Source organism: Dama dama, chromosome 4 (genome assembly GCF_033118175.1).
Source record: "Dama dama isolate Ldn47 chromosome 4, ASM3311817v1, whole genome shotgun sequence".
NCBI classification, from domain to species: Eukaryota; Metazoa; Chordata; class Mammalia; order Artiodactyla; family Cervidae; genus Dama; species Dama dama.
Window position 1 is genome coordinate 17,192,793 of NC_083684.1, and position 26,286 is coordinate 17,219,078.

The 26,286-nt window shown below is 48.3% G+C and overlaps 1 protein-coding gene and 1 long non-coding RNA gene across 3 annotated transcripts in view; both read left to right on the top strand.

Moving 5' to 3' along the window:
- Positions 1–72: 72 nt before the first annotated feature.
- Positions 73–8,157, top strand: LOC133053879 (uncharacterized). Its single transcript, XR_009692341.1, has 3 exons — positions 73–345; positions 1,545–1,623; positions 4,146–8,157. It is a non-coding gene; the product is annotated as an uncharacterized LOC133053879 (long non-coding RNA).
- An 826-nt stretch (positions 8,158–8,983) lies between these two features.
- The window catches only part of KIAA0513 (KIAA0513 ortholog), a 51,353-nt gene continuing 34,050 nt past the window's right edge, over positions 8,984–26,286 (top strand). The window contains exon 1 of one of the 2 annotated variants that reach the window (XM_061138319.1): positions 8,984–9,064. The gene's annotated coding sequence lies outside the window, so the exon portion shown is untranslated. Of the gene's footprint in view, positions 9,065–23,507; positions 23,726–26,286 lie in introns of those variants that run through there. The other variant, XM_061138318.1, reaches the window with a different exon arrangement.

The window sequence follows — 26,286 nt, forward strand, 5'->3', positions numbered from 1 at the left end:
AGGCTCGGCTCCCGGAAGTGAACCGCTAGGGGTCGGCGGCGCCGCGCTTGCGCAGATCCGGCCGCGCCGCGGCGGGGGCGGGGGCGGGGCTTCTGCGATTCTGGAACCGCGGGTCCTAAAAACTGGATGTTCGCAGGGAAAGATGGCCCTCCATAGTCTCAAGGTCCGCTTTCTAAAATAAAGCGATCCGTGCAAGCTGACGTCTGGGGAAGAGAAAGGATGGGGGCTACGGGCTGCCGCAGGCTTTCGGACCCGCGTGTCCAGGGGCCCGCGGCGGCGCGGGAGAAGAGCGCGAGAGGTGCGAGCTGTGCGTCCGGCGCGCGGGGATGAGAAACCCGATCACGGGTTAGTGGAGAAGCGCCAGGGGGACGCCTGGGCCGGAAAGCGCGTTGGGGGAAGGGGAAGCGCCGCTGTATGCGTGATTCCCGATTAACAGCCTCGGGGGGGCTGGACACCACAGCGTCCCAGCGGCCCCTTTACAGATGCTGAGTCCTAAGTTTGTCGAAGGTAGAAACGTGGTTAGCTTTTGTGTGTGTGTGTGTGTGTGTGTGTGTGTGTGTGGTGGTTGGGGAGTATTTCCTATAATGGGAACAATTTCCGCAGGGCTGGGAAGTAGGCGCTCAGTTAGTGTTTGTTGTTAAATTCTTTAAGTACTAACTTGTAACTAACTTAACACTAACTTGTAAGATTGATAGAAACTAATTGAGGGTGAAGGATAGAATCTCATTGTCTGCAAGCCACCTTCTCACAGTTTACCATTCTTGCTCCCAGATATGCTTATATAGCTAAGCTTTTGGAAGTAAAAGGTGCATTAGTCATTGAATTCCAACTTTTAAAAGTTTAAGATTTTTGTTACTGTCCCTGTGCATTTAACATGGTGCTATACATTCCTTCTTGGAGAAGGCAATGGCACCCCACTCCAGTACTCTTGCCTGGAACATCCCATGGATGGAGGAGCCTGGTAGGCTGCAGTCCTTGGGGTCGCGAAGAGTCGGACACGACTGAGCGACTTCCCTTTCACTTTTCACTTTCATGCATTGGAGAAGGAAATGGCAACCCACTCCAGTGTTCTTGCCTGGAGAATCCCAGGGACGCGGGGAGCCTGGTGGGCTGCTGTCTGTGGGGTCGCACAGAGTCAGACAGGACTGAAGCGACTTAGCAGCAGTAGCAGCAGCATACATTCCTTGTGGCTCAGCTGGTAAAGAATCCGCCTGCAATGCAGGAGACCTGGGTTCGATTCCTGGGTTGGGAAGATCCCCTGGAGAAGGGGAAGGCTACCCACTTCAGTATTCTGGCCTGGAGAATGGGTCGCCAAGAGTCGGACAGGACTAAGCGACTTTCACTTTCATACATTCAGTCAACCCTCATTGAGTCTCCTGTGCTTATTCACTCAGTTGTATCCGACTCTGACCCTTTGGACTGTCAACCCTCTGTCAATGGGGTTTTTCAGGCAAGGATACTGGAGTGGGTTGCCATTTCCTCCTCCAGGGGATCTTTCTGACCCAGGGATCGAACCAGAGTCTTTTGTGTCTCTTGTATTGCAGGCAGATTCTTTACCGATGAGCCATCAGGGAAGCCCTCCTATCTCCTGGCATATTTATTTCCACAAGGAAGAAAAGAGAGGTAGGCTTCCAATCTGTGCGCGATTCTTTTTGTATAGGCTGAAAGAAAGGGTGATTGTCTTTGGATAATGTCGAGACTGCAAGTGGTTGCTATGCTTAAGATACACTTGCTATGAACAACGTGAAAAGACATCTTTTTAAATATTGAAGTATAGTTGATTTACAATATAGTTTCAGGTATACAGCCCAGTGATTGAGTTATACATATATGTGTATATGTTCCTTTTCAGACTCTTTCCCCTTATAGGTTATTGCAAAATATTGAGTATAGTTCCTTGTCCTATACAGTATGTCGTTGTTGGTTATTTGTTTTATATATAGCAGTGTGTATATGTTAATCCCAACCTCCTAATTTATCCTTCTCCACAAAAGTATCTTTAAAAATAAGTTAATAAACACAACAATCAGATCTGAGAAATTTTAAAAGTTAAATCATGACTCTCATACAAATATAAACACATGTCAAAGATTTAACTCACTAATTTACGAGGGAAAAAGTAGGTAAGATGAATGATACAAGTGGTTCAAAGATGAATCCAAAAGACAGGTACATGTAGGCAGTCAGGATGCTGCCAGTGGTTAAGACTACACTCCCAACGCAGGGGGCACGAGTTCGGTCCCTGGTTGGGGAACTAAGATCCCACATCCCTTGGTGTGGCCAAAAAATTAAAAAAAACAATTTGTTTAATTGAACCAAATCGAAACTGGCTTCTACAGTGGGGAAGTCAGTTGAATTTCTGCCAGACAAGTTTCTTTTGAATGTCAGATATCGGTGGGCAAGAGTTGTTACCAAGCAGGTCAACTGGACTTGCATGGAGACCTCTTGTCTTTTTCCTGAAAGCGGTGCTGAGAGCGGAATCACACAAGCTATATTCAATGGCCAAAGGATGGAAAGGGGGAACCTAGTTTGCAAATCAGCTCTCAACCCAATTCTGGTGGAGCCACCAAATATATTAGAAGGTCAAGGTTAAAAGGAAGGAATTGGAAGGAGTGGAAAGAATATTCCTGACTTACTGGAGAACAGGGGTGTGGTTTGGACCTGAAACTGTTGCTCTCTTCTCTGCAGTGGTTGTGTGGGCTTTTTTAGTTGTTGTCCTGGCAGTTGTCAACTGTCCTGGCGCTGGTGAGCGTGTCATTTAGCGTGTGCTAATATATTAGAGTGAGCTGATAATGGGACTCAAGGTCCACTGGAGGAAGCCAAATCTTCCCCAGTCTTTGGCCTAGTTTGTTCTAATCAGTTCTTGTTACTTTTTCTCTTTGCATCTTCCTCCTGAAACGTGTGTGCTTGTGGGTGCTCAGTTGCTCAGTCATGTCCAACTCTTTACAACCCCATGGACTGTAACCCACCAGACTCCTCTGTCCATGGGATATTCTTAGATAAGAATGATTGGTTTTGGAGTTCTGTGGTGGTCCCAGTAGTTAGGGCTCTGAGCTTTCACTGCAGGAAGCACAGATTTGATTCCTAGTCAGGGACTAAGATCCTGCATGCTACATGGTACAACCAAAAATTTAAAAATTAAGTAAATTAAAGAGAAAAAAACACACTGATTTCATTTGAAGGAGGGGCAAGGGTAAGATTCTGGGGCAACAGCCTTGGTAACAGAATCACTTGCCTTGCTGTCTATTCTCCAGAACCTATAGAGCTGGGACTCCCCTGTTGGGTCCAGTGGCTGGGACTGCGCACTTCCAGTGCAGGATGACCGAGTTTGATCCCTGGTCAGGGAACTAGATCCCACACACTGCAACTAAAGATCCCAAGGGCTGCAACTAATACCTAGTACAGCCAAATAAATGAATAGATAAATAAATAAATTTTAAACCTATAGAATGGAACTTCCCTCATGGTCCAGTGGTTAAGAATCCGCCTTTTAATGCAGGGGACATAGGTTCGATCCCTGGCCTGGGAACTAAGATGCCGTGTGCTGGGAGGCACTTAAGCCCACACATGCCACAGCTACTGAGTCCCTTCACCACAATGAAAGGTCCCTAGTGCTGCAGCTAAGACCTGATGCTGCAAAAAAAAAAAAAAAAAAAAAAAATCCTATAGAGTTAGAAAGAGCTTAAAGCAAACAAAAAGATCCTTAGACCCAGATATCCCAAGGGTGTGCACGACAACACCTAGTTGTCCACTGAAGACACACAATAATTTTGTGACCCATTTCAAAGTCTTTCACAAAAAGACTTGTAATTCTCCTCAGCCCCCACACTTGTATGGGTTTGTTTACTGTAACTTGAAAATTGCCCTGTTGCTAAAGGAAACAGCATGATGAAATCATTCATCAAAATATCTAACAGGATGACAACAGTTGACAAAAACAATTCAACTCTTATCAAGGATTTTCATCTCTTTCTCAATAGACTTGATATGTGGTCTTCTGCAAGTCATTTCCCTTCTCTAAGCCTCAGCTTTTTTTAATCTCTAAAAAAATACAAGATTAGACTTGATTTCTAAGGTTTCTTCCTGTTTTGAGACTGTGGTTCAACACACTTTTTTTTTTTTTTGTCTCTCCTTGATTTCTTAAGGCCCATGGAACCAAACACCTACCATTGGACGTCCTCACAGGAATGAGGACATCTCAGCTCCAGGATCAGTTCTGTGTATCCATCAGGAGCTAGTGTGCAGCTAACCACTCATCCCACGAGATAGTTCTTTTAAAGTGGAGCCTCTGTTCAACCACATGAAAAGATGTTCAGCCTCATTCAAAGTAAAAGGAATGAATGCAGATTTAAGAGTATCAGGAGATCCCATTTTTCACCTAGTCAGTTGATGAACATTAAAGTTTGGCGATTCTGTGTGTTGGCCAGGAAGACCAAATTGGTGCAATTGTCACTTTACTCAGCTCTTTGCAGAGCAAGACAGAAGTATGAATCACAAAAATTTAATTGTATTTACCCTTTGACCCAACAATCCCACTCAGCAATTTATCCTCCAGATAGAGTCCCTCATGCACACAAAGATGTTTGCACTTCAGTATTTACAGTAGAATGTTTGTAGAAGCAAAAAACTGCATCGCCCTATATGCTGTCAGTATATTAAGTAGAGTATGTTATACATAGGAATGGAATACTGTGCAGTGATCTTTGAGGTATATTAACTCTATCATGTCAGTTCAGTTCAATTGCTCAGTCGTGTCTGACTCTGCGACCCCATGGACTGCAGTACGCCAGGCTTCCCTGTCCATCACCAACTAACTATGGTGTAAAACTGTGTATTTGAAAAAGAAGATCTGGGGAATATATATGTTTATATATACAATCCCTGGGAAAATGTACAAGGAATAGGTTTGTAACTTGTTAAGTTTGTAAACCATGTATCCATTTTTAAATATATAAAAATTTAAAATAAATGAGACAACCCTATAGAACAATTGGCAAAACACTTGAACAGGTACTTCACAGAAGAAAATCCAAACGTGAAAAAATGCTAATTTTCATTAGTCATCAGGGAAATGCAAACTTCAACCACAATGAAATACTATTTACATACCCACTAGAATGACTAAGATGGAAAAACACCAAGTGCTGGTGAGCGTGCAGAGAAACTGGGACTTCCATCCACTTCACTGCTGGGGGCAGGAATGTGATTGTTAAACCACCCCACAGGGGTATCTACTGAAGACAGATGGAAAGACGTGTGATAGAATGTTCCCGCAATACACAGCACAGCATTGTTTATGGATATTCAGGTGGTTTGCAGTTTGGGGCTAGAATGAACAAATAGTAGTATACCTATACAGTGAAATATAATACTAGACAGAATGAAAGTGTCCACTACACACAAGTAAATCTCACAAACAGGATGTTGAATAAAAGTTCAAAATTGGGCAAAACTGACCTTTGGTATAGGAAGACAGGGCAGGGCTGTGACTACCACTGTAGTGGGGATGCTAGGGGGCTAGTGATCTTCTCTTTCTTGAGCTGGGTGCTAGTTGTATGAGTGTTCACTTGGTAAAAATTCAGCCTTGTACATTTATGATTTGTATGCTGGTACTTCAACAGTGGGAGGGAAAGAGACTTCCAAGGGCTGTATAGTGGAAAAATCAGAAATTTATTCAGAAGGGAGTTTCTTATTTTTTCCACTGAGATTGTGATGTGGAATGCATCAGCCAGATCAGGGAAGCCAGAAGGCTGAAGCTCCCCAACCCAAGGTGTTGAACAAGGCCCAGGAAGTCTAAACAACCCAAAGTGGAGTGACACGTTCCTGAATTCCTTTTCACTGGGTCACCTCACCTCCGGCTGCAGGTAGAGCCCTTGGGGGCGGCAGGGCTGTGCCTCGGGCTGTGCGTTCTCTGGAATCCCAAGCTGGCTCTCTCCTGCCCTTCAGCGTGTCTTCCTCCCTGGCACATTATAAAAAATTCCTCCTTCTCTCCCATTCCTGCGACAGTGCAATACGCAGTAAATGAATGAATGAACATGCATTGGCTGGCCCCTTGTTCAGATGAAGAAACAGGCCCATGGAGTTTAAGGCGTGTGCTGAAGGTCATACAACTGGGAGAGGAACTCATAGCCTCCTGCTCCTGAAACGCCCTCTACAGGAAGAAACGCGTATACACATGGCTGATTCATTTTGTTGTGCAGCAGAAGCTAACACAGCATTGTAAAGCAATGATACTCAAAAAAAAAAAAAAAAAGATACTAAGGAGAAAAAAAAATCCTGAAGAAAAAATCTGATCTGAGAATGAAGCCCACCTCAAAGGGAAGCAGTCAAGAAGGTGAGAGAGATGAGACCCAAGTTCTGATGATGTCACTTGGCCCCTGGATCCAAGTTGGCCCCTGGGGTTGGCTGGGCCAACCCCAGAACTTTTCAGTCATGTAAGCCACTGTATTCCTACTATTACCACTTTACCATTTTTTTTTTTTGGGGGGGGGGTTGTGTCTTGAGGCATGCAGGACCCCAGTTCCCCCACCTGAGTCAAACCTGCACCGCCTGCAGTGGAAGCTCAGTCTTAACCACTGGACCACCAGGGAAGTCCCTATATTCCCTCTTTTTGAAAAACCAGTTTGCCTGGACTTTTGTCACTTACACATTTACATTCTGGTAAATATACCTCCTAGGTCCAAACACACTAGTTCTATATTTCCTCGAATTACCAGTATAGATTTCGTATCTTGAAATCTCATGGTTAACCCAGCATGACTTGATCTTTGCCACTGGTGCTTCCTCTTCTGAGGGGTCACAGATGTTTTTCATGAGTCATCTGTCCTGAATGTTTCCCAGGCCCAATGTCTAGGTCACTGATCTGTGGTTTGCAGAATTTACTTTCTTCCCCTTTTTAAGTAAAATGGCCGTGTCATGTGCTTCTCTCCAACCTTCTGGCAAGTTCAGAAGATCTTTTCTGAGGTTTGGAGAGACAGATGAATCTCTTGAGGACAAATGATATTTCCCCCAAATGGAGTCTGACCCGGAATGAACCCTCATTTTCCAATTTTCCTGAATAGTTGGTATCACCAGAGTGAGAACAAGGCTGCAAGAGTCCACTTCTGGTGCTGGGTTCACTCACTGAACCAAGGTAGGACTTCCTCCAGTCACAGGTACGATCCTCCTCCATTCCATACAGTCTTCATGATGGTCTTGTAGCCTGCGGGATGCCCCCATCTGTAGTGCCCACATAAGGGAATGAAGACCGTCTTACACTTCTCTGAATTCACACGAAGCTTAAAAAAGAGATCTGTTTCTCACAAATGATGACTACACGGAGCTGGTCATGCAAATTAGAAATGGACCAGAAGCAGCTGAGGTGCTGAAGGCCCCATGTCTCTTATAGAACCACAGCTCCCAGATCTTTCCTTCCCGTTGGTCCCTTAAACCTTCCCAAGCAAGTCTTAACAGGCCACCTTCCCAGGGACCAGCAGCTCCATGTGTGGGGCACAAGAAAAGACACTTGATCGTCAATCCACAGGTCGTCTTTTCGTCTAAGTGGCAGAACTCCAGTTCCTCCTGCCTAACGCCTTGGACTTCAGAGAACACCCCCCGCCCCAGTTTTCTGAAGCTGACATTCTGTCCTAGTTCAGATGCCAGGACATTTATTTAAAGGTCGAGCCTTATAAGGGCTTCCCTGGTGACTCAGTGGTAAAGAATCTGCCTGCCAATGCAGGAGATGCAGGTTCGATCCCTGGGTCAGAAAGATACCCTGGAGAAGGAAATGGTGACCCATGCCAGTATTCTTGCTGGGGAAATCCCATGGACAGAGGAGCCTGGAGGGCTGCAGTCCATGGGGTCGAAAAGAGTTGGACACAGCTTAGTTACCCACCCAAAGGCGCTCTATAGCTCTGCCGTGTAGCTCTGGCACTGTTTTCAGAGAATTTGCAGTGTCATGATTCAGTCTGTTTGACTAGGTGCTAGAACCAAGCTTGCCATAACCCCAAAATGTTTGGGAGGGGGGTGTCCATTTATATTCCTATGCTTGCTCTTGAACTGAAAAATCTTCCAGATACATGTATAACTGAGTCGTTTTGCCGTCCACCTGAAACTGTCACAACACTGTTAATCAGCTATACTCCAATATAAAATAAAAAGCTTAAAAAAAGTGTCCGAAGCACACTTATTTTTTACCTTTTGTGGTTTGGTTTGTTCTTTTGAAGAGATGTGGAAGAAACCCAAGCCAGACAGCCCGAAAATTGTGTTTACTGTATCTGGTGAAAAGATGCTGATGGGCGTAGGAGTTCTGGAGCAGAAAGTGGAATCCATCAGCTTATTAAGATGCCCCCTTTAAAAAAAAAAATCAATCGGCCTCACGGTACCCTTCCTTCCGTTCCATACATCCTTGCCTGACTTCTTTCACAAGTACGTTCCTTAATGTCAAGGCTTCAGCCTAACTGAAACAGGCAAGCAGGAAATGGCATAAGGGGATCCTTGTCTTAAAGGTGCGGACACCACGGCGGGGTAAAGCAACCCGAAGCGGGTTATACCTCCTTCCCGGGCTTCCCCACCTCCAGAATCACCAAATAATCCACTCGTCTGGCCGCAGACCGGCCTGCACGCACCCCCCCCACTCCCCAGCTCTGCTCGGCCCGGGAGAACACCTTAGTTTTTTGAGCAGATCCAGGAAACGGGGTTGCGGCGACTTTCTGTTTGAGGTCCCCAAGAGTACTCCCAGGGTGGGGCGGGGTGGGGGTGGGGGTGGGGGGTGGGAACCACGCCTGCAGCCGAAGGGCGGCCCCAGCCCGGGAGCAGCGGGGAGCCTCGGAGCCTCGGAGCCTCGGGTGCCGGTGGCTGCCCCACCCCAGCACGTGACGCCGCTTCTGGGCCGCCCCGCGCCTGCGCAGTCCAGGCGGGGGCCGGGGGGGCGGGCCCGGGCTGCTGACTGACAGCTCGCGCGGGCCGGCGCCTCAGAAGTACCCGGCTCCGAGGCCGGCGCAGTGACCGCGCCACCGAGCCCGAAGGCGCCCGCCCGCGCGCTCGCTCCCGGGCCCGCCCGGCCGGCCGGCCGACCCCCGCCGCGGTGAGAGGGGCGGGGGGCCAGCTGGCGCCCGTGAGGGGGACGGCGTACCGGGCTCTGTGGGCGGCGCGGGGACTCGCTCTCCGAGGGGCGACAGCCGGAGCGCGCGGAGACCGGCGGGTGAGGGGTGGTCGGGTGGGGGCCGGGGCCCCGGGGGGCTCTGCGGGGTCGGCCTCGGCTCGCGCAGAGGTGAGGAAATGGGAAGAGGGGGCCAAGAGTCCACCTTGCGGGGAGCAGGGTGCTCCCGGGGGTGGGGGGGGGACGGCTGGAAAAGGTGTCCCCATCCCTGGCGGCTGACGGTATCGCCCGGTGGCTTAGGAATGGAGCTGGTTCCCCAGTTTGGGGGGAGGAACCCCCCCCACTCCTGGACGAGCGTGCTGGGGAGGGGCTTCCTCGAACCGGGATAGGGAAGACTCTTGGCGAGTTGTGCTGCGTGCTGGGCTTTAAGTTTGCTGCCCCTCTGCTTCTTAGGTGGCAGCGGGGGCGGTGTGGGGGCACAGGAGCAGGGCTCGGCCCGCCTCCCCGGGGTCCCCGCCTCCCCGGGGTCCCCTCCTCCCCGCGGTGGTCGGAAGCAAGTGGAGCTTTGCCGCGGGGCCGCGGTACCCGCGCTGTGGAGAGCAGCTGCTTCAGGGTGGCCTGGCCCAGGGACCAGGGTCTTGGAAAGGACAGGATGGGGGATTTTCTGGAGCTGGGTGCGAGTTTCGCCTTGCGTAGGGTCTGGGCTTCCCCGGGTTGTAGGCTGATTGGATTTGGGAGGAGGAAGAGGACTTGATTAGTAGGCACTGGCCAGCTCCTGTGACTCCTGTTAAGTGTGAGGCCAGGGTGCCCCCTGCAGACTGGGCAGGAACCCACCTCTGAGCTGGCACAGGTGAGGAGCTTGACGGTGCAGCTTGACTTGCTGGGGTGAGTAAATGCTAGGGGCAAGCTGACAGCTCTCAGGGACCAGGCCACCCTCCAGACCATTGTCACCTAAAGCTGAGGTTTGGCGCTCATTTGATTCTAGGCACCCCCTCCCTCAACCTAAACCAGGGCAACCATGGTTAGGTGCTTAACACTGAATTAAGCAAAGGGAAAAATTTCAGTTGGATTACACGTGAGCGCTCCTTTCCGTCTTTCCGTGGTTCTGTTTGGAAGTGTGTGTTTTCCCCTTGTTCCATCTCTCCCTTGGGCTGTCACTGGCTTTTGTTTCCACTTGGTGCAGAAATAGGACTGCTTACGCATTTGAAGCACAGGGCGATCGGCTATTGAGATCAGCTCACAATGAGAAAGTTGACTCATGAGGTTCTTTTTCCATTAAAGAGATGAAGATGGTTGAGGACTCAGGCATATGCCCTTTACTGAGCAGATTATCTCTAACTTCTCATTTGGTTCTGGAATACATTCCTGTGATTTTCTGCTGTGTTTGTCTTATGTATGGCATGTGTGGGTTAATGTGAAGATAGTTTGTATTATTTGAGAACACAGCAACTAAGGCCAATGAAAAGCCAGTGACCTGAGTAAATCACAAACCTTAAATAATTTGCTACAGATTTCCAGACAGTGTAGAATATCCACAGATATTAGACATGGTCCTTTTTGCATGACAGTAGCTTTGGTTCTTCGGAGGTAAATTGCTTTGGGGTGACCCCCAAATGGCTCTGAAGGGCTTCTCAGGTGGGTCAGTGGTAAAGAATTTGCCTGCCAATGCAGAAGACATAGGTTTGATCCTTGGTCCGGGAAGATCCTTGGGAGAAGGAAATGGCAACCCACTCCAGTTTTCTTGCCTGGAGAACCTCAAGGACAGAGGAGCCTGGCAGGGTACAGTCTGTGGGGTTGCAGAGAGTCAGACATGACTGAGTGACTGCGCAGTGACAAAATGGCTCTGAGGGGACTTCTTTTAGGACAGTTTTTAGGAAGGGTTTAAGGTGGAATGAGTCATGCTACCTGCCTCTGTCTCTTTTCTCCTCTTCTCTCAAAAGAAAATAATCAGGTGAAAAGAAACATCAAAAGCATTTCTCTCTGGGAAGAGAGAAAGTCAGGGAAAGTCAACCCATATGACCTGCAAAGGGAGGAGTAAAAATCCCAATTGCCAATGATAACCCCTCACTTTTACACCACAGAGTAATTTGTAAAGGGTTCTCACACAGAATCTTAACTGATCTCCATAAATGTCACAGATGAGGAAACAGGCTAAATGGCTTGCTCGTGGTCACTTAGCTAGTAGGGGCAAAGCAGAGTGTTCAGCCTAGCTGTCTGACACCAGATGCAGTGGCCCATCACTGCTCTGCCGAGCGGGATGCAGGATGCGGGCCGATGACACACACATCCCAGGGCCCGAGGGTTCCCAGCATCCCTGTCTCCCACTGCTTTCCCCGCTCGCTAAGGCAGCATGGCTCTCAGGCATAGGTGCTCTCCACCACTTCCTTCTACCCCCGGCTTGAGCGTCTGCGTGTACTCAGATTTGTTTATAGATCCTTGAGAAACCTAGTGGGAAGTATGATTACAGGGAGTGTTTTGCTCAAGCGCTCAGAGTTTCCTAATAGTCTAGGTGTCTTCAGCCGTGTGATGCAACAGACCAAGGCAATTCTAGGGACACTTGCCATAATCATTTTCCTTGTCCTCCACCCGGAAGAAAAATGCAGTGGTTGTGAAACCTGAGGAGTTGACCCAGTACTTTTGTTTGTTTTATCTAGCTTTTTTTATACATGGCATTGTTTGCGTTATGGCAATGCTTTTTTTTTCCTTTAAAGAGGGCACAGCTGTTCTCATTAGGGAAGAATAAACTTGAATCCCATCTTCTAGATCTGAGCATCTAGATCTGAAAAAGGACACCAGAGGAGTTTATCTGAGTTTGTTTCAGCAGGTCAGTGGTACAAAACAGTTTTTAAAAAGTCAAGGCAGTCTGGGGCACATCAGTGGATGTGTAGATCTGGAATGACAAAGGTGAAAGTTCTCGTGTTGAGGAGTACAGGCTCCAGGTACACAGGCTTCAGTCGTGGCATTCGGGCTCAGTAGTTGTGACTTTCAGACTCAGTTGCTCAGCAACATATGGAATCTTCCTAGACCAGGGATCGAACCCGTGTCCCCTGAATTGGCAGACAGATTCTTAGCCACTGTACTACCAGGGAAGTCCCTGAGTGATTAAACAACAACAACAACAACCAACAACTATGAATCAAGTCATGTCTCTCCCCAGTGACATCTTAGTAGTCGTGGGATCAGATGCAAGCTTCTTACCTGGGCCCACTATGCAAGGACTGACTGACCTTCCTCGTTGCTCCAGCTTCATCAGTTGCCACTCCCTCCCTCAACAAAAGTCCTTACTTCTTTCTGAGCCTTGACTGGGTCTAACTTGCTCTGTCTCAGGGCATTTACACTGGCTGTTCCTCCAGCCAGATTCTCCCATGGCTGACTCCTTGTCATTCAGGTCACTGGTCCAGTATCACAAGCTTAGTGGGACCTCCCCTAACAATCTAAATAATTTCATCCTGGTCCCTAACCCACTTCGCTCATGTTATATTGTTTTACTTTCGTCATTGGTGTCAGAAATGGCCATATGTGTACTTGCTTTTAGTGTTGGCTCCCCATTTAACATTGTATCAACAGTGCCCCAAAGAGTACCTGACATGTAGTAAGTGCTCAACAAATATTTTCTAAATGAATGATTTTTATAACAGACCTTGTCAAAGATAAGAGGGATTGCTGCATTGGTAGATAATAAGTTAGTCTTCTTTTACTAGAGACAGCTATCCGTAGGCTGGTCAGCTGACTGTCAGGCCACAGAATTTTAAGCTTTAGACAGACAGTAAAACCAGATCGGTTTCTTTATGAGTCTCCTAGGGCTGCTGTAACAGTATTTTTGTACCATAAACTGGGGGGTTTTAAGCAAGAGGTAATTATTCTCTTACAGATCAGGAGACAAGATGTGCAAAATCAAGGTGTCAGCAGGGTTGGTTCCTTCTTGGGGTCTCAGAGGCAGTATCTGTTCCTGCCCCCCTGTCGGCCTCTGGGGGTTTCCAGCCATCCTTTCTGTTCCTTAGCTTGCAGCTGCATGACCCCCATCCTTGCCTCTGTGGTCACATGGCCTTCTCCCTGTGCGTCTGTGTGTATGTATGCGTGTTTTCACAGTATCTTCCCTCCATGTGTGTCTCCCTGTCTCTTCTTATAAAGACACCAGTCAAATTGGATTTGGGGCCCAACCTATTCCATTATGACTTTATGACTTAAAAAAAAACTGTTTGTTTAGTTGGCTGCGCCAGGTCTTCGTTTCGGCATGCAGGATGGTTAGTTGTGGCATGTGGGATCTAGAACCTGGGTCCCCTGCATTGGGACCGCAGAGTCTTAGCCCCTGGACCACCAGGGAGGTCCCTCAGCATCTCTTTACGTGGTTCAGTTCACGGAGCGCTCAAAGCATAACACCTTCTAACTTCGAGAGCCAGTAACATTTTACGGGGTAAAACTGGCAGGAGGGGCCGGGTTATTTTTCGGGCTAATGACATGGATTTGGATGTTTGTGCCTAAAGCATTTGTGATCCTTACAACTTGCAGCTTACAGCTTGTGCTCTAGGTGTGTCCTGGGCGAGGAGAGGGAGGGTCTGAGCCACAGAGGGACTCGCGCTGGGTCGTCCAGGGCCGCACGAACCTCCTGACTGCCTGCAGAGCCCGTGGCCTCTCCCTCAGCCGCTGGCGGTGAGGTCTCCCTGCTGGCTCCAGCCTGGGGCAGGATGTGGAGTTTCTCCTATGGCTCCAAGGGGCCCTGGGGGGATGACTGCTCCCCTGGCACACTTCTGTCTCTGCCCTTGTGGCAGAGGGTTGGCTCCCTGACGGCGAGATAATCGATGCAGCTGGACACGATGTTCCCATGTCAGGCCTCGCGCAGCCGGTCGGAGCTGGAGGCCACAATATCAGAGCAGTCACATTTTTCCTTTGTGGGGCTTTCCCAGTGATTCTGAGGGGCTTTTAAGTAAGGCGTTTGAGAATTCTGAGTTTCAGTGTCTCAGATTTTGACCCTGCAAAAGGTTCAGACAAAGGGCCATGTAGGAGTTGCTAGAAAAACTTGTGATTTGGGCCTGGGCGGGGAGAATGGGGTTGGGGGTGGTGAGAGCGGGGCAGCCTGTGAGCAGAGCGGCCGATATAACTTGTCCCTTCGCCTTCGGAGACCTTCTTATTGCTGGCTTCATCTCACCCAGGAGCCCAATTCCCACCCCTCCCCTATTTAATTTTTTGTTGGCTGGGTAATTCATGCAGATGGTACAAAACTCAAATGATACGGGAGGATGTCCAGGGAAAAGTGATTTCTGTCTCTACCTCCCCTCCCCTGGCTTCCCAGTCTCCTCCCCAGCGGCACCATCTCTGCCCATTTCTGTGTCTCTTTGCAGAGACTAGATGTCCTTTAACGTCCCCAAGTAGCGCCCTCACCCACCCCGTGGCATCCCGCACGCTGCGCTCCCATCCTTCCTGACTTTTCATGCCTCTTGCCTTTTCAGACCCCTTGCTGTGGGGGCCTGTGAAGCTGGCCTGTTCCGAGGTGCTGAGAGCTGATGGCAACACCTCTGCCGAGAGTTTTATATTTAGAAGGGAGATGCTTGGGAAAAAAGGAATCTGTAATGGTAGAGCGTGGGGCCTTCAGGGAGGAGTGTGGGAGCAGAGCTGGTATCTGTGGGTTCAGATCCGGTGCCTTGAACTTCAGGGTTAGCCCTGGCGAGGAGGCCTGTGTGCCTCCTGTCACAGCCTGTGAGGGCATCGCTGGCTCTCAGGTTCACGCAGGTCCAGTCCAAGTACCACGCTGCGTTTACAGCTCATCTCTCCCATGTCCTGGTCTGGGGTGGGGCCCATCCTCCGTGTTTTACACACAGTTTGGTGGTATCTTCGTAGCTCTCAGAAGGTAGTGTGGTTCCAGCGTGGCACATGGGGTGACACTCTGTGTCTCGTGACAGAGGAGGGACGTCATGGAAGAAAAGCCTCTCATCCTTGGGGCCTTCTGGGCTCATTCTGGAAACTTTCTTCTGCCTCTGAAGATGCAAAGTGAATGATCAAGATGCACTGCACTGTGGGAATCATCTCCACCAAAAGCTGAAAGAAATGGTAAATCTGGAGGAGAAAAAAAGAGAGTCAAGGGGATTGTCTTTTCTCCTCCTTACTGAATCCATGTATGGAAGCTCGTGCTGGGTGCGGGCCGTGTTCCCAAGGGCCAGCCTTTCACAGACAGGTGTGCTCCGAGGCCTTTGCATCCCAGCCAGGCATGACTCAGAGCTGATGACTCACCGGTGGCAGTGATGACCAACAAGCAGGGGAAAAGGAGAATCTCGAAAGAGCAGCACAAACGGAAAATGCCAGAGTTAATGAGCTTGGAGGGTTACTGTTCAGGTGACATCCTTGAGTGAGGGGCTTTGGGGGTGAAGCAGGGAAGCTAAGATGTAAAAATAGAGCCCAGGAAAAGTGTGTGGGGGGGGAATCCTCACAAGAGAAGAAAGCTAAACTGAACTGTGTGTTCATAGTAAATGCCAAGAATGAAGTCAAAGAATTTAGTGAGACCGGAACAGTGAAAAGCTTAATTCTTGTGGTGATGCACAGGAAATAGGAAACCAGTTCACGGAGGGAAGCTGGTTCACTTCCCTCTCTGGAGGGAGGCAGGTTATGTTGGACTTCTAGAAGCAGCAGGATCACTCTCAGGAGCCCGAGGCCCGATCTGGATGATGAAAAAATTTCATTTTCCTGTTGTTGTGGAGTAAAGGTTGTCCACATAATCAAATGTAATGTACAGGGAATTAATAAGACCCTTGTGCCCCATGAAGGAAGCAGCATCTCGGACTTCCATCTCTCAGGTCACCCCAAGGGGCCAAAACCTGAGGGACCCCAGAGATTGACCCCTCCCTCCCAGTGGTCCTTCTCTATCCTCACCTGTCCTTTTTCTGCACAGCCACAAAGAGCGCAGCATCTTTGTACAGTTAAAATCAGATCGTGGCATTCCCCTGAGGCAAACCCTCCAGGTCTCTCCAAGTGCTCCTGGGATGAAACTCCCCGACTCCTTAACTTGGCTCCCAAGCCCCTGCCTAGTATGTGGCAGCCCCGCAGCCTCAGCCAGGCCAAGTTCATTCCCGCTACAGAGCCTGTGAACTTGCCGTTTGCTGGAGCTGGGCTGCTGGTGGGCAGTGGAGATTTCTCAGGCTGAAGGAACAGAAGGGCAGGATGAGCCACACATGTGGGCTTCAGCTTCTAGCAGCCGCACAAACAAGTCAATGAAACAGTCCCAATTAACTGTAATAGTAGATTTTATTTAAGCCAGTATGCCCAGGATATGATCATTGACATATCTAATCAATATAAAAAATTGTTAACAAGACAGCTTACATTCTCTTCCTGCACTAAGTCTGGGGTCTGTGTGGTTGGCACATCTCAGTTTGAGTGAATCATGTTCCCTGGCTCAATGACCACACAGGGACAGTGGCTGCAGCCCTATCCCACTTGTGCTTTTGTTTCATTTTGTTTCATTCATCACTGCACTTAGGATGGGGAGCATGATGCCTCCTATTTACCTCTGTTCTCTGATTTGAGCACATGCTCCTGGAGGCCTGGACTTGTTTGCCTTGTCCACTTGGCATAGCGCCTGGCACCCTGTGATGCTCAAGAATGTTTGCTGAGTGATCAAACAAACACATGACCGAACAAATGAACCACGTCTCCATCCTCTTCACATCCCAGAGGCAACTGAATAGTCACTGCCATTTAGAGCCTCCTTTAATCAGGGGAATTTCATGCACAAGGCTTCCTGTTTCTCGTAGGTCCGTAACTACTTCATATCAGGACTTGGGTATGTCACCAGGCCCATCGTGATAGTTCTTTACTGAGCTTATTTGTGGGGTGACGGTGATACTACCAAGAAAAAGATTTTCAAAAGGAAACAGTGAACAGGATTGAGGCTCTGTGGTGTTGTTACTGCTCACAGTTAATCTAGATCAGGGATTTCAACTGGGGACAACATCTAGGGACCTTCTGCTTGTCACAGCTAGATGGTGCTTCAGGCATCCGTGGGTGGAGGCCAGGGATGCTGCCCAGTGCGCAGAACAGCCCCCACTGCCGAGAATTATCCAGCATGCATGCTGCTGGAGCCCTGCTGTTGATCAGCATGGCTTCCTGTTGGCTGCGTTTCTGAGTTGCCTCTGGTAACGTCAAGGAGGCTATTAGTCTCCAGAAACTTGACAGGTTCTGTGCTGGCCCGTCTTTTCATTCCCTTGTCTCCCTTTCATGTAAACCCACCGCTACTTAGCATTTCTTTTCCTAAAAGGGCAGACCAAACAGGCACTGCCTCCAGCTAAAGGCTTTGAGATGAAAAAAAAATGCCGCTCCACGTTTGCCGCAGGAATTAGATTTCTTCAGGGAAGACGTCTGGAGAAGCCCGTGCTGAGAACTGTGGATCCATGTGCTTTACGCCCGTGGAAGCTGTTTGGAAACCTTTGCAGCAAAGCAGAAGCAGAAACCCATTTCTTGCCACCTTCCTCGAAGTCAGCATCTGCCATCTACATTTTCAAGCAAACAGACAGACATGTACTGCACTGCGGGAGTGCAGTGCAGAATCACACCTGTTTCAATTCTTGTTAAATATGAACACCCCCCAAAATCAGAGAGTTCAGCTCCCATACTATTGTGGGTAGAAAAGGGATTGATGATAAGTTTCAGGTTTACACTTTTAGAGAATACTTGCAAGCATTAAGTGGCGTTGTGCTGCACTTGATGATCTTTCTCCTCCTCAGTCGTCTGACTAGGTCTGAGTAAGTCTGAACATCTATGTGTGTGTGCACGCGCGCGTGTGTGTGTGTGTGTGTGTTGGGGATTATTACTGTCTCATGCCTGCTGCTTCGTGTGTGTGTGTGTGTGTGTGTGTGTGTGTTGGGAATTACTACTGTCTCTTACCTGCTGCTTCTTGCTGTTTTCTTTTTTCTTTCTTTTTACTTTTTGGCCACACCTCACAGCATGCAGGATCTCAGTTCCCTGACCAGGGGTAGAACCACACCCCCTGACTGCTAGACCATCAGAAGTCCCCCGTGCTGTTTTCTCTGCAGTGTCTCCCCTTGCCTGGCTGGCAGGCTCCCACCAGATTTGACCCGAACAGTGCAGTCCAGGTCTTCCCCAGGCAGCATCACCTGCTTCTGCTTCCGCTTCCGGTCTCCCATTCACGCCTACATCCTGGAAGGACAGCGCTGCTTCTCCTTGCTATAATCATTCACTTATGTCTGTCTCTTCTTAGATGGTGTTTGGGAAAGGAAGGCCCATATCCTATTCACCTTTGTGTCTCTAGGACTTAATCACAATTCCCACGACTTGGTGAGGACTTCATAAATGGTCACACGCGTGGCCTGAACTCTACAGGATAACACGTTCCGTCCGTCATGCTGGCTCTTCCTCCATCTGAGATGAGAGGCCGCGGCTGTGTCCTTGGCCTTCGACGATGAAAGTTGCAGGACTTGGCGCTGAGCAGAGAGATGTCAAACCAGCCCTGGGGCAGGAGTGCTCGCTCCTCTCCCTGGCTCTCTGTCTCACTCGGCTGGCGCTGCTGTGGGCACAAGTGTGGGCTCCAGACTCAGCTGCCTGTGCGCCGCTCTGCAGCTTTGCCGACACCCCGTCCCTTCCCTGTGTCACCATTTCCCATCTCAGAGCGGCTTCCGTGAGTCTGCACCTTTCCCCTGAGCTTCCTGTCAGCCTCCCCGTTCCTTTCTTTTTTTTTAATTAAAAAAAAATTTCTTTTGTTTTAAATCTTTTGGCTGTGCTGAGCGGCATGTGGGATCTTAGTTCACCAACCAGGGATTGAACCCAGGACCCCTGCTTTGGAAGCACGTTGCTTTAACCACTGGACGGCCGGAGAAGCCCCTCCCCATTCTGTCTGTCTGCCAACCCCCACCGTCTTCTAGAAATCTAAAGTCTCATCTGACACTAATGCTTTGGGGTTTTATTTGAGTAAAATAAAATTTGGAATCACTTAGTACATAATTGTTTTGTTTCTGCTCCTTTGCAAGAGTTAGTTGCTTAATCCTGTCCAACTCTTTGCGACCCCATGAACTACTGCTCACCAGGCTCCTCTGTCTGTGGGATTTCCCAGGAGAGAATACTGGAGTGGGTTGCCATGCCTTTCTTCAGGGGATCTTCCTGACCCAGAGATCAAACCAGGGTCTCCTACATTGAAGGCAGATTCTTTACCATCTGAGCCACCAGGGAAGCCCAACATCTCCTTTTGTTCTTTTATTATTATTTTAAAATTGTTCAGTTTTTTTTTTTTTTTTTCATTAAGGCCCCGAGTAACTAATAGGAAAACCTAGTATTTGTGGGTGAAGAGCTCTAAGCTCTGTGTATTTGCCAGTCTCTACTAAAGTAGGAATTAAAAAACTTCTTTAAATGCTTTGTAAAAAACGTCACACTGCTAATCTGACATTGCCTGCATTACTTCCAAACAGGAAGAGATATAGCTTGTCTTCTCCAGTAGGGATTGATGAGGGGGCTGTAATCCACTCCGGTCACTGACAGCTCGCTCGAGCATGTTTATCTGTCTCCCAGTGAGCAGTTACCTCCTCGCCTTACAGCAAGGTCATGGACCCAGACTCTGCTGGGGCTTATCTAGACTTTCTTACTTAGCTCTGTGGCTTTAGACAGTTAGTTTAAAATACTTAGCTAAAAAGCTCTTTAGACAGCTTCTCTAACCCTTCAAGTTTCTTCAGCCATAAAATGGGAATAATAATAACCTAGCCTCTGTGTTACAGGAGGATTAAAGCAGCTTCTCCATATAGAGTGCTAGCTCGGGGCTTGGTGTGTCGTGAGCATACACTGGGTGTTGATTGTAATTATTAGTTAGTTAATTATTAAAAAGTGCTAAATAATAGTTACAGCATTGTGGAAAAGGACAGTCCAAGTCACCTTGGCTTTCTCTCTCATACCATTGTCGCTGGCTGAAGCAATAGTCCTTCTGGAGGGCACGTCACACCAGGAACCACGGCAGTGCTCAGGTGTGGCCGGACGTCTCCGGTGCTTGCTGAGAGGTGGGAGCAGTGTCTGTTTTGTGATGTCTGCAAATGCCATCCTTTCATTCAAATTCAAATTTGCAAGGGGAGAACATTTTTAGAAAAATGTAGTTGTGTGTAGCTTCTATCATGAGTGGTATAAGAATCTTGAAAAGGTTTGATAAAAGACTCTGATTTCACATCTCAGACTTCTTTGTAGAATCGATGATGCTCTGTCATTAGGTCCCGCACTGCTGGACTGTTGTCTCACCCCGTTGTCTCCCTCTCTCTGTCTGTCCGTCTGTCTCATTGTTTCTGGCTCTCTCTCTGTCCCTCTGTCTCTCTGGTCACTGGAACAACCTAGCAGGGCTGGTCTGGTCTTCTTGATGGGATGACACTTTCCTCCATCATGTTTTCAGGAATACTCAGTCTAAAGAGCACATGGGATCTCTCCTGTTGACACGAGAGTCTGGAGTGGAGTTTTAGGAAGACACGTTTCCTCAGTAAGGGGGCAGCAGTGGGAAAATGGGGGCTTCCCTGGTGGTTCAGACAGTAAAAGGAACCTGCCTGTAATGAAGGAGACCCAGGTTGGATCCCTGGGTTGGGAAGATCCCCTGGAGAAGGGAATGGCTACCTATTCCAGTATTCTTGCTGGGGAGATCCAATGGACAGAGGAGCCTGGCGGGCTGACAGTCCATGGGAACTCAAAGAGCTGGACACGATTAAACAACCAACACCCGCCACCCCCCGCCCCAACCACACGAATGGGCAAACAGGGGCCAATCACTCCAGGAAGGAACAAGCAAAACCAGCTGTGGAGGTGGAGGCCTGGAGGTGGGCATCCTGTCTCATCTTGGCAGGGGACCCAGAGGTATCGCCCCAGTTCTCTTGAACTCTGGGCCTCGGTTGGAGGGGTGGGCTGATGGCTGGCAGAGCTTCAGGTGTGGCCGAGCCTGGAGAGCGGTGGCCACGTTGCTTCCAGGAGCAGACGCCGCCCTACAGAGTTGGCCTCTTCTTTCTTGGGCAGTTCTGCCCTGCGTGACTGACGTGTCTTGAACTGCCTCAGATGCCTTCCGTGGACCTTCATGTTTTTAGAAAGGCATGAGCATTTGCCTGTCTCTTGTTTCCTGAAAACCACAGCGGCTCAGAAAGAAGTCTTGTCTTTTCTCCACATGGACACTTGGTGCGGCCTCTGCAGCTCAGCCCTCGTCCAGTCAGTCATGAGGAAGCTGGGTCCATAGTGTGAACTTGAAGGAAGGAGGTGACCCTGGGCCCGGGGTGCAAGTCAGGAGCCCTGAGTCCCCAGGAAGGGACTCCTGTGTCACCCAGCCCAGGCTTTCAAGGAGATGACTCAGAGACCAGGGCCCTCCCTGGTGGTCCCAGAGGGGAGCTTTGACTGCATTTTCTGTGTGCAGAAGCATGAGACCCCCAACTCTCCCATCAGCTCCTTCCACTGAAAGAGGGGTCCATCCCTAGTCACAGGCATTGTCTCTGACAGACAGACGTGCTCCCCGACGTTTCCTCGGCAGGAAAGGGTGGGTGGAGAGGGGCCGGGGTGCTCCCAGAGCCGCTCAGGCTCTTAGAGCAAAGTGAGCATGCTCTCTGGGGAGCGGATCCTTATATTTGGTTCTTAAGCAGAGGGCCCATGACTCTATTTTAAGACTGTTGCGGGGGCTCTTGAAATTTGAGTCCCATTTCAAAGATTCAGTGATCCCGAGTCACTGTTACTGCAGAGGAGGGGACCGAGTCCTGCCTCGCATATTGGGGGCACAGGGGGCCTCTTTTCCAGCCTCTTCAGGCTCTGTTGACCTTCTCAGACCAGTGGTCAGCTCACTGGGCTTAATGGAGCTCCTCCAGGTGGCTGACCTTGATCCTTATGTCCAGCTTGGGCTTTTGTACTTGTCTCAGGCCCGTGACTGGACCCCCTACGGGTGAGGCACATCCTCCAGTGGCCGCTGGCTGAGGGAGGGGCTCGGAAAGGAGACGCTGGCTGGTCGGGGGGAGCCATGCGCAGCCCTGGGGAGGCCAGTGGGCCAGGCGCTCGCACTGCGACCGCCCGCTTTCCCTGATGCAGGGAGTTGCTCTTAACTTGACTGTCGTTACTTTGGTCTTTGGCTATTTGCGCTTCCTGTAGAGAATCCAGGGAGAGTTGTCTCTGTGAGTTTTTCTCTCATTAAACTTTTCTTACTGTGTGTCTTCACTGCCTATCCACACCTGTGATATGTGGCTATTCTACTAGCATTGCCTAACCTGTTTTGTTTTAAAACCAAACTGACTTGATCCAGAGTACTTTCTTCCTACTTGGCCCCTTCCTCCACATAGACAAAGGATGAGAAATTATGGAAAAATGAGGGACCCTGGGATCGAGGACCTGCCCAGTTCTCCACCTTCTGTCTCACGTGTCTGACCCTGTCTGCCTGCAGAAGACGGGTGGCCCACGTGTAGGCAGGTGGTGTCCCGTAAGCTCAGCTGGCACAGGGATTGAAAGGACTGATTTGTCTGACCCTGTTCTCCAAGGATTCAGGTCCAGACCTGTTTGTCAGGAAGGGTGTGTGGTTCCAAATGGATGCCTGGGAGAAATGTGGACACAGCTACCTGCCAAACCAAGAAATCTAGGGCACGCAGTAGGCTGCATGAACGTCAGCCATGGAGCTGTGGGGCCTGGGGGCTCTGGGGCCCCACTTTTTATAAGAGAAGTGAAGTGAAGTCACTCAGTCGTGTCCGACTCTTTGCGACCCCATGGACTGTAGCCTACCAGGATCCTCAGTCCATGGGGTTCTCCAGGCAAGAATACTGGAGTGGGTTGCCATTTCCTTCTCCATTTATAAGAGAAGGGAACTACTATTTACTTATTAGCCCCTGTTCTAGGCACTCGGCTCACTGCTTCCACCTCTTTTTTTAAAATTAACATAGAGTAAAATTTAGTTTGGGCCGACTCTGGGAGAGAGTGGAAGATAGGGAAGCCTGGCGTGCTGCAGTCCATGGGGCCGCAGAGTTGGACACGACTGACCGACTAAACAACAAATAGTAAAATTGACTTTTTTGGAGTACAGTTCTGTGTATTTTAAAATACATACAGATTTGTGTAACCATGAATTCAGTTAAGAGACAAAATATTTTCTCCATCACCCCCACATTTCCTTTTGTTGTTTGTTGCACCCCATCCCTAACTCCTGGCAGCCCCTGACCCCCATCTTTTGGAGCACGTCTTATAAATGGAGTCAGGGTGTAGGTGAAATTCCAAGGACAGTGTTTTTCACTCGGCATCATGCATTTGATGTTCACCGGGGTGTTACGTGTGGTGGGATTTTATTGCTGAGAGGTCGACTCTAGTATGGGTACACCACAGTTTGTTTAGTCATTCACCTGGAGAAGGACATTTGGGGTATTTTCAGTTTGGGACAGTTATGAATAGAGTTGCTAGAAACATTTGTGTACAGATTTTTGTGTGACCCTGAGTTTTCATTTCTCTTAAATACATATCCAGGAGTGGATGGGTGTGATAAGTATATGTTTATAAGAAACTTCCCAAATCTCCCATCCAGAAGAATTCCACATGATGTCTGTATATCCTCCACCCTGAAGGGCTTGGCGCATAACTCCCCGTTCCTTAAAGGGGGCCTGCCCACAGCGACGCCTTCCGAAGAGCACAGTTTGGGAAGGGAGATAAACAAGAGAGCACTCTCAGTGGAGAAGCCTGGTAAGTGTGACCTCAGCCTGATGATCAAGGTCGCCTGGGAGGAGTCATGTTGATAGTGTGTGCCTTTGAAATGCTATGATAGAAATGGTACCTTCTCTCTGGGATCTTCCTCCCCAACACCCATAACCCCAGTCTAACCATGAGAAAAATACCAGACAGGTCTCCACTAAGGCATATTCTACAAAATACACAGAAATACACCTCAGAATTTTGGTTTTCAAAAACAAGGAGAATCTGAGAAACTGTTGTAGCCTGAGGAGACAGGATGACAGTGTCATGTGGGATCCTGGAACAGAAAAAGGGCATTAGGAAGACATTGAGAAAATATGAATAAAGTATGTATTTCAGTTAATGAGAATGTATTAATACTGATTCATGAATAATAACAAATATACCTAACTAATACAAGATGCTGACAATAGGGAAAGTGATGTGGGGTATATGGTAGGTCTACAGTAAAGTGAAAAAAGTGAAAGTGTTAGTTGCTCAGTCATGCCTGTCTCTGTGCGACCCCTGGACTGTAGCTCACCAGGCTCCTCTGTCCATGGAATTCTGCCGGCAAGAATACTGGAATAAGTTGCCATTCCCTTCTCCAGGGGATCTTCCCAATCCAGGGGTCGAATTCACATCTGCATTGCAGGCCGATTCTTTACCATCTGAGCCACCAAGGAAGCTTTTTTTGTAAATATAAAACTACCCTAAAATGTCAAAGTTTACTTAAAAAGCAAAACCAAAACAGTCGGCAAGCCTTTTTACATTCCTGCCAACAATGTATATTAGAGTCCCAGTTGCTCAGCATTCTTGTCAACACTTGATGTGACTAATATTTTTTATTTTAGCCACTTTAGCAGGTATGTAACTGGTGGCTCTGTGCTAAGTAGCTTCAGTCCTGTGTGACTCTTTGCGACCCCACGGACTGTAGCCCTCCAGGCTCCTCTAGGGAGGAGGAATCCCTCCTCCCCAGGAGGGATCCCTCATGGGACTCTCCAGGCAAGAATACTGGAGTGGGTAGCCTGTCCCTTTTCCAGGGGATCTTCCCGGACCAGGGATTGAACTGGGGTTTCTTACATTGTAGGTGGATTCTTTACCAGCTGAGCTACCAGGGAAACCCCAATTGGTGGCTCACCATGGTTTTAATCTGCCTTTCCCTCATGACTAATGATGTCAAATACCTTTTCATGTACTTACTTACCATCTGTATCACCTCTGGTGAAATGTATGTTCTTTTGCCCCTTGTTAGGTTGGCTTGTTTTCTTACTGTTAGGTTTTGAGAGTTCTTCCTGTTTTCTCTATACAAATCCCTCATTGGATATGTGATTTGCAAATATGTTCTCCTAGTCTCTAGCTTGTCTTTTCTTTTAACAGTGTTTTTAACAGAGAAAAATTTTTAATTTTTATGGAGTCTAGTATATCAACTTTTCCTTTTGTGGACTGTGCTTTCAAATGTCATATCTTAGAACTCTTCACATTGTTTCAGTTGATAAGTTTTTATAGTTTTACATTTGTTCTGTAATCCATTTGAGATAACTTTAACAAGGTGTGAAGGTTTCAGGTCAAGGTTTATCTATTTACTTATTTCTTTGCTCATGGACGTCCAGTTGTTTCAGCACCATTTGTTGTTGAAATGGCTGTCCTTGCTCCATGGAATTGCTTTTGGATCTTTGTCAAAACTCAGTTGGCTCTACTTGTGTGGGGCTGTTTCTGGGCTCTGTCCTGATTCACTGATCCGTGTGTCTGTTGCCCAGTGACATCATACTGTGGAGGGCACGGCCAACAAGTATATTTTTGTACTGTCTTCTTTCTCCTCTTCTTCTGGGACTCTAGTGACACAGATGTTAGACCCTTCAGTTTTGCTCCACAAGTCCCCAAGGATCTACTCACTTTTTAAAAAACCTTTTTTTTTCCTCTCTGTTGTTCAGATTAGATCATTTTTATTGATCTGTCTTCATGTTCACTGTCTCTTTCCTTTATCATATTCGTCCTACTATTGTGCCTTTCTAGTGGTTTAAATTTTTTCAGTTACAGTATTTTGTACTTCTAAAATTTTCATTTGATTCCACTTCATTTCTTCTGTTTCTTTGCTGTGACTTTTTGTCTTTACCTTTATTTCAAGAACACTCCTCCTTACTCCTTTGAGTATGCTTTATAATAATGACTTGGAAGTCTTAATTAATTCCAGTACTTTGTCATCTTGGCACTGGTGTCAGCTGATTATACTTTCCCATGTGAGTCGAGGATTTTCCTGGTTCTTTGTATGTTGAGCAGTTCTGGGTTGATCCTGAATATGTGAATATTATGTTATGAGACTCCGGGTCTTGTTAAATTCTGTGGAGAATGTTGCCATCTGTGTTGCAGCAGGCACTAGACCTGTGTGAGTTCAGATTCTAGGTCCCCGCCAGCCCTCTGTGGGTTTCTGCGTCAGTTGTGTTTTCCAAGCCTTCATGATACTTATCAGCTCTGCTGTGTGTGTCACCAGTGTGATTCCGCGTTCTCTCCTGAGGCTTGGTACTCCAAGGCCACAGCATGCCTCTCACGCTTGTATCTGCACATGCTGAGCTCAG